Here is a 13088-nt window from a genome sequence, read left to right on the forward strand (position 1 = left end):
ATTTTACAAATAATTCGTTTTTCACAAAACAAGTAATTATCTTAAAATTTGACAAACGTCATGTTTTTTTTTTCATTTTTTTTTCAACTTGAAAATAAAACATTTGCATCAATATAACAGAAAACAACCCATGGCTCTGATACCACTGTTGGGTTTTGAGCATTCTAACACTCCTATGGTGTACATGCAACCCTATAAACCTTGGATCTATGTTTTCTCTATTATACATGCAAATATTAACTATTCCAAGGTTTCATCCTAACTAGCATATTATGAAGCACCTATACTACAAAGTTCTAGTTAGATGACATACCTTTTGATGTAGCTTGATGTCTTCAAGCTTTAAGAGCTTAGCCCCAATAGTGTGGAAGCCTCAAATGGAATCACAAATCACCAAAACACCTTGGAAGAACTTGAGAGAATATGTATGCACACTAAAATCGGCCCACTCTTATTTTCACACACTTGTTCCAATTTTGTGAGCCAATGACCCCTTTATATATTATGGAGGATTAGGGTTACATCCATATAAACCCTAATACCCATGACCTTTCATTTACATAGGATCCATGGGTTAAAAGCTCCATGGACCATCCATGAAAGCTTAGCCCAACCTAAATGAACTTGGCCCATTCCATATATATAAGAGTCCATATTTAATTAGTTCTTTTTGATCAATTAATTAATTCTAAATTAATTCTTGATCAATACTAATTAAATAATATGATTCCATATTAATATATTAGAACTTATAATATATTAATATAAATCATAAATATACTATTCTCAAAAGACTATCCATATAAATTGTGCCGGTGAAGTGCAACCCAAATGGACCATGCCGGGTCGGGTCAAGTACATACCAAATATAGTTATGGACTTAGACATTAATCCAACAAGTACTCCATCATAGCGGACTTGATAGTCCCGAACAATCTCGACCACCTCCTCGCGGATGATCTCCCTGACCCGATCCTCTGTCAACATTGGCCCCTCCTGGTCGATAACCTCTGGTGCCACTGGGGCCTCCTGATCACCCTGTCCTGATCCTGAACCGGATCCCGTTGTGAAACGCCTCGTAACTGCCATACTGAAACATAGCAGGAAGATATCAGACAATCCGCATAAGTAACCGGGAACCAACTCCCGACTAATCCCTAGGGATTGTGACTTCCTTGCTACGCGTATGGGTCCTGTGCTTTCAGTAGTATGAGCCCCTACTACCTTCCACACCTACCCATATTTTCCTCAAGTGTCACCACAACACCCTAACACTATACATACATCTGGTGGTCGCTCAACCTCACTCCTAGAGGAAGGCTAACTGTCTCATAACTGACCTACCGGTCTCGCACAACCCACCCATCCATGAAACTTCCACCAACCCTGCAGCAGTAGTGTATGCTAATCATACATAACGCTGGACCCTATAGACTTTCGAATACTTGAACCTACCCTAAGCCCTTCATCAAACAAGAACATGAAATAAGGCCAAACCAAACATTCTCAGGCTATAAGATCTTAGTTATGTACGATCGTGATGCATACACTAAACAACTACAATAATGATGTCAATTTCATATAAGGAAAACCCTAGGCTACTAGTCATCATGTAATCAGGCAATTCTATCATGCAATTCCTGGAGATACCTAGCCTAGCACTAGCATGCTGTTCTAACATATTACATAATCAAATAACTGTATGGTATTTTGGGGTCACTTACTGGCTCCGGCTGATCGTACACCCTGCATCCTCCTTTACTTATTTTGAAAACCATTTGAAAAATCATTTTGAAAATCTTTTCCTTGATTTGAGACTGGAGTCACACGAGTGTTCCTCCAATTCACTCAAACCAAGGCTCTGATACCAACTTGTAACACCCAAAAATTCAAGTCGATTTAAAATTTTTAAAAACATTCAAACCATTAAAAATCATTACAACTTAGTTTTCAAAATGTATAATATCATAGTTTTCCTAGAAACATAAACAGAACATGAGGAGTTGTACGATCACGTCTTCGCCTTGCCGCGATCCCTTGATGTACCTGAAACAATAAACTGAAACTGTAAGCCCGAGAGCTTAGTGAGTTCCCCCAAAATACCTATACCTGCAACAATATACATATATTCATAAACAACATACTATGGGTCCAGTCAACCATCGGGTTAGAATACCCCAGGCCCTCAACCATCCGGTTGGAATGCCAACATATTATGGGTCCAATCATCCTACGGATGGAATACACCAGGCCCACAACCAACAGGTTGGAATGCCCACATACTATGAGTCCAGTGATCTTCGGGATGGAATACTCACGGCCCACAACCAATAGGTTGGAATGCCCAGGTCTATTGGCTTTTGCACAAAGCAGATAAGCCTCAACCGCCAAACAAACATGTGCACATATAACAAATAATCACATAACAGTCTATAGACAATACTTGATCTAACGGATCATACCACATAACACATAACACCATCCTATCTACCAGGATGCCGATCTAACAGATCATACCACATATCATATAATATTATCCTACCCTCTAGGATACCGATCCAACAGATCATACTAGCATACATAACCATATAATAATCCAAAGGGCCGGCCTTGATGCCTTAGACCCTTGAGTATAGTGAGGATAACTCACCTCGCAAGTAGCTCGGAAGGTAGTGTCAAACTCTTCCAAAAGTAGCTCCAACTCCCACACCTATATTCACCAATGTCCTTTGCTATCAATATTCAATTTACCGAAATACCCTCAGAAGCCAACTGGTCAACCCTTGGTCAAAGTCAAAGTCCACAGTCAAAGTCAACTGTCCATGTTGACTCGACTCGTCGAGTGTAGTTCACTGACTCGTCGAGTCCTTCCTAAACTCGAGAAGTCGTGAAATCCTTGGTTGACTCGTCGAGTTTCCCTTTAACTCACCGAATCATACGTGTCCTAAGATTGGGAAAAACCCTAACCGACTCGCCGAGTCATTCGACTGACTCGCCGAGCCCAAGGCAATCTTTATCGGACTCGTCGAGTTGTTCATCAACTCGACGAGTTCATAACCATCTTCATATGACTCGCCGAGTCGACCTTGCGACTCGCCGAGGCCCTTCAATCCATCATCCATACAAACGCTTTTTAAGCCATGCTAAGGCTCCATATTGTAGATCCAGCTTCCCAAGGCATGTTTATCACGTAAAGTTGCAAACGTTACGTGCATGCAAGTTGATAATGACCTAAAACAAGCTAAAGAAGGGGGTTCTAGGCAAAAGAGCTCCACCAACATGCTAAAGACTGAGACTTTATGATGATAAGGGCCAATATGAGCCTAGATCTGAAGTTGCAACTTCAGATCTTGGTTCATCACTCGAAATGCCACACCAAATGCCCAAAATGGTCCCAAAACTCAATATAGAAAGGGGTTTAACTAGAAGAAGCTCAAGGTGATGACTTGATGCCTCCAAATGGTGATAAACTGAGGTAGACTTCAGATCCCCAACTGTTCCTTGCTCAAAGCTTCTTGGTCTTCAAACCTTTCCTCACCCAAAATCCCTCTTCCAAGCTAAGAAGCACACCAATATAGAGAACAACATGATTTAGGGTTTCTGAATTCGAGGGGAGCAGTAAGAGAGGCTAAGGGGAGATAAGTGATCCTTAAATAGGGTGCAAAACCCCAAAATTTAGGGTTTCATCTGCCAACTCCTACTCGCCGAGTCCCTTATTGAACTCGGCGAGTAGGTCACTAAACACGCGAACCAACCCGCTGCTACTCGACGAGTAGGGCAACCAACTCGTCGAGTAGACCTTGAACACAAGAAAATTCTTATATTAATTCAATACCTGAGAATCGGGGCATTACACGCTTTCTTATGGGTTTGTAAGTACATGGATTTCGTTGGACTAACTATGGACATGTGTAATGATTCAGAAAAAGTAAATGGATTCAGAAAAGGTAGTCCCATGTAAGGGTTTGAGACCAATTGGAAATTGGGCCATATATTGGGCTTTTAGGGATCTTATGATTTTGGGCCTTATTGGTTTTGGACTTGGGCCTTAGTTATGGGTCTTGTTGGGCCAGGGGTAAATGGTCATTTTACCCCGAGATTGGAATATGGTTCATGGTTTAGAACTTAGTGCTAATTGGATATTGTGCTGGAAATTGTCAGTTTGGGAAGCCGTCAGGGCAGCAGCTAGGGAGTTCGGGCAGCGAGCTTCAGTATTCGAGGTGAGTTACCTTCCAGTAGAAATGGGTCGAAGGCACCAAGACCGGCCCACTAGTAAGAGTTATAGTAGTGATAATTGTTTTTGTGATAATTGTCTAGTATGTTGTTATCTGTTATGATTATGTGCTAGCCTGATATGATGTTATGTGATAGTAGGGGGAATAGTCCCCATGACCGGTCGATAGGACCAAGGGGTAGGTCGGGCACCCTGGTATGCCTGACAATATGATTATGTTATGTATTTATGTGGTAGTAGTAGGGGGTGAAATAGTCCCCGTAACCGGTCGAGATAAATAGGAGGGGTAGGTCAGACACCCTGGTATGTATGACAGGGGTAGGTTAGGCACCCTGGTATGTCTAGCAGGGGTAGGTTAAGCACACCGGTATGCTCAACAGGGTAGGTCAGGCACCCAGATATGCTTGGCATGGGGTAGGTCGGGCACCCCGGTATGCCTGACAATATGTTATTGTATGGTATGTGGTATGATGGGGGAACTCACTAAGCTTCGTGCTTACGGTTTACAGTTTTGGTTTCAGGTACTATGTTTTCAAAGGAAAGGAGTCGGCTCGATCGCAGCGCATCACACTATGATTTTCCGCACATGAGATCTTCGGGATTACACTCTGATATTATTTTATGATAACATGTTTTGATTACTGACACTTGGGTCTTGACATGTGATGTTATTATTAATGTTTTTATACTGTTGGTTTTATAATAACTTAATTAAAAACGAAATTTTTGGTCTTGAATTTTGGTATGTTACAAGTTGGTATCAGAGCCTTGGTTTGAGGGATTCGGGCACACTCTCGGGTGTGTCTGGACTCAAACTAAGGACTTGGTATGAAAATTTTCAAAGCAAAACCATTTAATAAAAAGAATTTTGAAAAGAACAAGGTGTGTGATGCGTGCAATCAGCCGAGCTCAAGTAAGTTTTTCCCAAGATACCCATACATGTTATGTTATGATATGATATGATTATGAGAACTTCATGCTAGATTAGGGCTAAGGATCTAGGGAGGATGCCTTATATGCCTACCGTATGTGCTTGTAGACTTGCATGCTAGTACTGACCAATCGGTGATAGGATAGCCTCTTTAGGTTATGTCTGATTGTATGAGCCTTTGAATTGCTTGTACAGATTCCTGATTAGAGGATATAATGGTTTGATTGGAGTATGATGGTTAGACTTTCCATTGTCTGAATGTTGTTTGCTTTGTGCTTTGTGGGACTCTTAGTGATGTGAGTTAGCTACTAAGTGAATATGCTACGTCACATGGGACACATGCCGAATAATCTCAGAGTGATGGACTTGACCCTATTGCGCAGCTCTTGTCTGAGTCCAACCGTTCTAGGGATGGGTCTTTTACTCGAAGGATTATCTAATCTCTATTGCATGTGGCTATATTCATGAGGTAGCTAGTTGACATTACTGGGAATCTTTCAGCAGCTGAGGACTGGGAGGGTTCGAGAACCTATAAAAAGCCTAGGATATGTTTCAGTGGGTTAGCAGTGAGGTTTAGTGAGACTTGGATGTATTAGTTTAAGGAAGTGACTTGGAGGATTAGGGAAGATTGCTGAGGAAAGTATGGATAGGTGTGGAAGGTAGTATTAGGCCCGTACTACTGAAAGCACATGATCCATACTTGAATCAGTGAGAGTCTTGGAGAATCTGAGAAGCTTCGGGGAGGAGTTTGTGACTCGGTTAGGGGACAGAGGATGTTCCATATGTTGCAGCTCAGCCATCGGCAAGTGAGCTAGTGAATTTGACAGGGTGTTAGACCCTGTAGGATATGAATTCTAAGTCCGAGGATGCGAGATCGATTGGAGCACTTTGAGAAGAGAGGGTCGTGCCAGGTCCATATAGTAGAGGGTCCCGAGGAGAGACCCAAGCCTTCCGATCGTCGGGTGAAAGGCCAGCAGGGCTGGAGTCAGTGCAGCACGTGTGGGTAGACACACAAGGGATTTTGACGTTCCAGGGGTTTAGGCTGCTACAAGTGTAGCGGGGTTGGTCATGTCAGCAGAAGGAGTCAGGCCTTGCAGTGTCAGACATGAGAAGTCAGAACTCTAGCAGGCGATGTTGCGGGTATGTAACTTTGCCTTCTTTCAGTTTTATCTGCACATTGTTGTGGGAATTGTGTCGTGGTTTGGGATACTATAGCAGGATGAGTAAGTGTATCCCTGGTTTATTTCTTTGCTCCTGTTGGCATTAGATCATCAAATATCGTCATATGTCAATTGCATACAGTGAATTACTAGTGGTTAGTGTAAGATCGTTTCCCTTTTTCTGGTTCGGAGTGTTCAGTATTCTCTCAGTTCATAGTACAGATTTGTCGCGGGGCAGTTAGGGGATCATCTGAAGCCCAAAGCCTGTGAATCCTTAGAATTCTTTGGGAAGGAGGGTCTTATTGTTAGTTCCTGTCATCGAGATCGGAAAGGAGTTTTGCACCATCTCCTCAGAATGGTCGAGGTATCTCAGGAGCAGGTGATCAGGAATCCTTCAGATAATTGCGGATGTGTTATTTTCTGCTACTTCTAGGTGGGCGTCAAGATCTGTACAGGAGTAGTATTTGGAAGATCCTTGCTCAGGAATTAGTGGGATGGTTCTCAAGTGAGGTCAGAGTTCGGTGGTTCTATCATTTGTTCGTGTATAGTCGACATTTGCCTATGGAAGAACATTGGAGTTCAAGGCACTACCGTTGCTAGGAAAGGATTGGTAGCATGAAGATAGTGGAGTCAGTTACGGGAGTTAGATGCATAAGTGGTTGGTCATTGGATGTTCAAGAGAATTGTATTTTCACATAGGTTGTGTTCGGTTAGAATTCAGTGGTGCTGCAAGATTGGAAGTGGGAACGGGGATTCGTGAACTAGGGTGAAGATTAAGGCCTCCAATTGTCAGCATGAGAGGTGGATTAAGGAGTCAGACTAGACCAAATTGTTGGATTAGTGTCTAAGTCTATAACTATAATTGGTATATACTTGACCCGACCCGGGATGGTCCATTTGGGTTGCACTTCACCGGAACAATTTGTATGGATAGACTTATGAGAAAAGGATATTTATGATTTATTAATATATTATAAGTTATAATATATGAAATCTTATTATTTAATTAGTATTGATCAAGATTTAATTTGGAATTAATTTAGTGATCAAAAGAGGCTAATTAAATATGGACTCTTATATATATATATATATATATATATATATATATATATATATATATATATATATATGGAATGGGCCAAGGTTTTTCTAGGATGGGCTAAGAGTATATGGAAGTCCATGGATAGTCCATGGAGCTTTTAACCCATGGATCCTATGTAAATGAAAGGTCATGGGTATTAGGGTTTACATGGATGTAACGCTAATCCTCCATAATATATAAAGGGGTCCTTGGCTCACAAAATTGGCACTAGTGTGTGTGAAAGAAAAGGTGGCCGATTTTAGTGAGCTCCATATTCTCTCAAAGTTCTTCCAAGTTGTTTTGGTGATTTGTGATTCCATTTGAGGCATTCACATTATTGGTGATAGGCTCTTAAAGCTCCAAGGAATCAACCACAAGAAAAAAAGGTATGTAATTCTATCTAGTTTTATTATGCAAGTAACATATGATTATATGCTAGTTAGGGTAATACCTTGGAATATTCAAGTTTGCATCTATAATAGAGAAAACACAGATCCAAGGTATTTAGGGTTGCATGTACACCTTAGGAGTGTTAGAATGCTCAAAATCCAACCGTGGTATCAGAGCCTAGGCTTGTTTTCTTGTTATACTTGCAAAATTGGCTGAAAAATCGAAGTTTGTTGCTGTCTGAACAACAGACTCGACGAGTCCATGAAGGGACTCGACGAGTCCAAGGCTAAACTCATCCAACTCGTCGAGTGGGTTCATGCACTCGACGAGTTGGACCCCCACACTGATGAGTTTTGAGCATTCTAACACTCCTAAGTGTACATGCAACCCTAAATACCTTGGATCTATGTTTTCTCTATTATACATGCAATTATGAACTTTCCAAGGTATTACCCTATCTAGCATACACTACTTGATACTTGGGTAATCAAATAGATAGAATACATACCTTTGTTTGATGTAGCTTGTCTCCATGAAGCTTGAGTGCCTAGTGCCCCAAGTGTGACACCTCAAATGGTTCACACAACAACAAATGCACATGGAATGACTTGAGAGAAATGGAACACTCCTTGAAATCGTCTAGCCCTCATATCCACACATTAGTGCACGATTTCTTGAGCCATGTGATTCTTTTATATGGTGGCTATTAGGGTTACACCATGTAACTCATAACTTTACCCATTCCTTATGCTCCATGGATTTTAACCTCCATGGAGTATCCATGGGTCACCCCATGGACTTAGTCCAACATAAGGAATCTTGGATCACAAGCTCACATATATAAGAATGAATGATTTACACAATCAACCCATATATTTAATTAGTCTCCTTTTGATCACTTAATTAATTCCAAATTAATTCTTGATCAATACTAATTAAATAACCTTATTAATATATTATAACTTATAATATATTAACCAACCTTAAGTGTTATTTCTCTCATTACAGTCTATGCAAATGCATGATGCCATGCAACCCAAATGGACCATGCCGGGTCGGGTCAAGTCTTACCAATTATAGTTATGGACTTAGACATTAATCCAACAGTCTCCCACTTGGATAAGTCTAAAACTATTATTGCGTATGACTTCAGGAACCGATCAGCAATCGTAGCTCTCAAAAGCTTCTGTCGAACTCTGACCTTGTCGATGAACTCTGACCTTTGTCAATGACTTGTCCATTAGATAAGGGATAATATATTCCTCCATTCTAGATATCATATGGACTGAGACATGGATTATCAATCATTCTCTCTGTCCATTTGTTGTTTCCCGATTTCCGATTCATGATGACTGACTGATTGAACAAATCAAATCAGTCCTGGCTTGGCCAAGCACTCACATGTATCATCTTTAAATCATCGAGGGGCCCACATATATCGCTTTTATCCCGAAGGTAAAAGGAATGGATAAACTTCGACTCATATGGCTTGTTCTACTACTTGTTGAATCATACACAAAGGCACGCTTTATAACATCGAGTTACCAATGCGTTTTCGTGCAATCAATGTATAACCAACTCATAGTAACAACTCATATCTCTAGGTTTGAAGAATATAAGATATTATCGTCTCATGATCACTCGTGATAAAATCCATGAAGTGATTCAAATGAGTGTGGGTTGAATCCAATACTCAGAACTTATGAGCACTCATGAGTGTTGTAGCACCACTTTGTCCACCAACTTGGACCTCTACAAACCAACCCATGACAGTCTTGATTCATATCTACTTCCAACATATGACCGACTGTGGATGGTTTGAATAACTTAATCATTCAGGAAGAGCGACTTAGTTATTCTGGAAGTCAAAACATGCAAAGTGAAACACAAGAATAAATGAATCAAATATGGTATCAAACCCTATGAATATAAATAAACACTTTTATTTATCACCATACTGATTACTCATTATTCATTGTTTCAGTTTTATCAACTTTATACTTGAATTAAAAACACTAGTTGTCCCATGCTCCAAGCATGTACACTATGTTTTTCTTAAACAATAGTTTTGCCATACACCAAGTATGCACTCTATGTTTGTCTATGATCCTTACTTTGTGAAATAAACCAATTGAACATAATTTCAATGATTCTAATTTCACACTCCCAAATCCTTATCGAAAAATGTGAGAATTTCAAATTCCTATCATTTATCGAAATCTGTTTAGATTTTAAACTTATATGCACTGACCCTCCTGTAATGAATATGTACAAAGTCACAAAGACTTGTCAACAGTCATTATAAGGTATTCTAATGGAGATCAACTCCATGGAAACTAAGTCTCATATTCAAAGTACATTGCTTTGGACATGCTTCTTGCATTAAGTTTTCTAATCTTACACAGATAACTTCCACCTATGGAGACAACTCCATATTCTCATTTTGACTATCACTTCTGAATAAGAGATGCCTCTTTTCAGAATATGTTTATATGGTCCTTCCAAAATTAGCACTATACTTCCAACTGTCCCTGAGCAACCAATCTTTGGTAAACCTCAGATTGTCCTCGACAATTGCTTAATCATTTTAGTCATATCCAATTCTAGACCTTTTCCCTTCTTAATGCCTCTGGGCATTTGGAAAAATTTAGAAATGACAAATATTATAGCACATGCAATCGATCCTGTACCCAAAGCAAATGGTACACGATTCATGATGTCTCACATAAAGACATGATTCTAGACCAGTCTTTTGCTACAATATTTTTATTTGCCATGTTTTCAAAATTTGACTATGAAGAGGGATGCCGTAATCATAATCGAATTTTGAGAACGCAATATATAGAATTTCCTTAAGTTGAACCAATCCAACATGAGATTCATATATATGTTCTTGACTAAAGATGATTAAGGTCTCAATCTAAGCCTTTGGAACTGAAATGAAGTATATCCTCTCCCTTAATTATAGCAAAACAACTTTTTCAATCCCTACAGCCTCACGAATTGAAACTTTTGTTTTCTATAATTAACATTGCTAACTTGCATCACTAACAATAATTATCATGCTCCCACTAACATGATGATTATTAGCATAACACTTATGCTCCCACTAGCTTTGACATGTACTCAGAAATCAGCTGGACTTCTAGAAATCAATACTTTATTGACTTCCTTACCAAAGTTCAGATTTCTGATACGAGATGCTTTGATAAAACTTTATCAAAATCATACACCTTTCCTTAGATAGCATGCATGTGTGTCTAAACAATTTCAGAACTATGAAAAGGGATGCCGTAATCATAGTCTCAATTGTTTAGACCTTTTGCCATCTGCTTCAAATCTACTTGGTGGAAGTGTTTCCTCACCATCATTTTCATGAATCGGAGAGAAACCTTATGACCATTAGATTTTATGGTGTATGTGTTCTTATCCATGTGAATCGTCAAAACCATACTCACAAGACAAGGATAATGACAAATCTAAACTCATATGGACTGAACTTATGCAATCTTAACTTCTTGCCACCTGGCAGTACAGGGCCTGCCATTGCTTCCAAGTTATTATGCAACCAATTGAGAACTTTCAGAACTCCTATGCAAAGCCAACTTTAACTGGAATGGGCACATAATATGTCAACATGATAGGTTATAAACCTCAAGTCGTGTGCTAGTGAAGAACCTCAGGTTTTATTCTTGATTAGTTCTTGAAATTCTTTTTAGGATCTTTAAGACTCCCACTGTCTTCTTGACATATAAGACTATCTTGATAAATATTCAAGAGATAGTGCGGATTCTTTATCAAGACAAACACTTCACACAATTGGCCTTAGTTGGTCTTTGTTTAATCCAAAACATCACAACTTACCAACTTCAAGTGTACAAGAGTAGGACACTTTTACTCTTACATTTGACAAGTGTTATAAACCTTTCTTTAAGATATGTCACTCAACTTATAGTCTTGGAGTATGACTCTAAGACTTGTTTTGAAATGAAGTATGACTCATCTTCTTGATTTAACCATTTCAACAATTCATGACTCCTCTTCTTAGTCATAAGAATGCACTAAGATGTCCTTAGAAGACCAATTGTGATGTGGTTCTTTAATCATTAAGATGATCACAAAACATGATACTAAAGTACTCTCCCATCTTTTCAGATTTGAGAAACTTTTATCTGTCTGCCTAATTTGATTCTTCCCATTCGTTCTGCCATACATTGAGACTTTTCCAATGTTTCAGAATTATACTTAAACTTGTAAGTATAACCATATTTACTAAACTTTAGTAAATCCTGACGAATAGTCTTATCGATCTTTGTGGTGGACTTGACCAGTGCACAAGAATGTGTACTCGATCCCTTTAGTCCTTTACTTGATTCACACATCCATGTGAACAAGTCTTAATTTTCCAATGCTTGAAACTTCACATTAATCATACTATTCAACTTGCATGATTCCAAGTTTCTATCCAACTGAAGCCTTGGGAATGAGAATCTTTCCTTATTTGGTAAATTATGACACTACCACAAACGAAAGAATCAAGTCCATTTTTTTTTCAAATATTGCTATTAATGGAATCATATAAACAACCATTTTTCACAAATGCCACTTGTAAGGATATTTTAAAATAAATATAAAATTAAAACCTTTTATTTTATTTCAAAACTTTGCGGAAAATACTTATCCTTACAGTGCAAATGCATATGAAAAACTTGTTGTTATCTATTCCTAAGCAATATATCATAACTCCTAAGTAACAGCTTCAAAAATTCTGATCACTGAACCATGCGATTGAAATCCATCTTCGCGATCAGAATCAGCATATACTTCCTTTAAGTTTCTTCACTTTTTCTTTGATTCTTAAAACATCAACATGTGACCCAGTCACATCATGTAATAAGAATCTCAAAATAGAAACTTAACAGAGTTAGATAGTGGACTTTTACCTAAAGTAGAGTCAAACTTCTTGACTTGATCAACCTTATGATCTTTCAGGTAAATAGGCAGCTTCGCAATCAATGCCCCTTCCTTTGGCAAAATAAACATATGGACCCTTTGGTAATAGGACTATCTCAGACTTAGCCTTTCGCTTTACCATTTGGTCAATCGGGTTGACTATGGCCAATCCCTTTCCATTGGGAAGAGAATGCTTTTTCTGGATTTCCAGTGTCACCATTGTCACTGTCCATAAAGTTTTGGGAAGTAGATCTTCTAATCAAATTTGCTTTACTATCGTTCCAAATCATTGCTGACTCAGCAGCACCAAGCAAATAGATAAGATCTTTAAGGGTCATG

Source organism: Lactuca virosa, chromosome 9 (assembly GCF_052849685.1).
Source record: "Lactuca virosa cultivar CGN04683 chromosome 9, Lactuca_virosa_CGN04683_v6, whole genome shotgun sequence".
Classification (NCBI taxonomy): domain Eukaryota; kingdom Viridiplantae; phylum Streptophyta; class Magnoliopsida; order Asterales; family Asteraceae; genus Lactuca; species Lactuca virosa.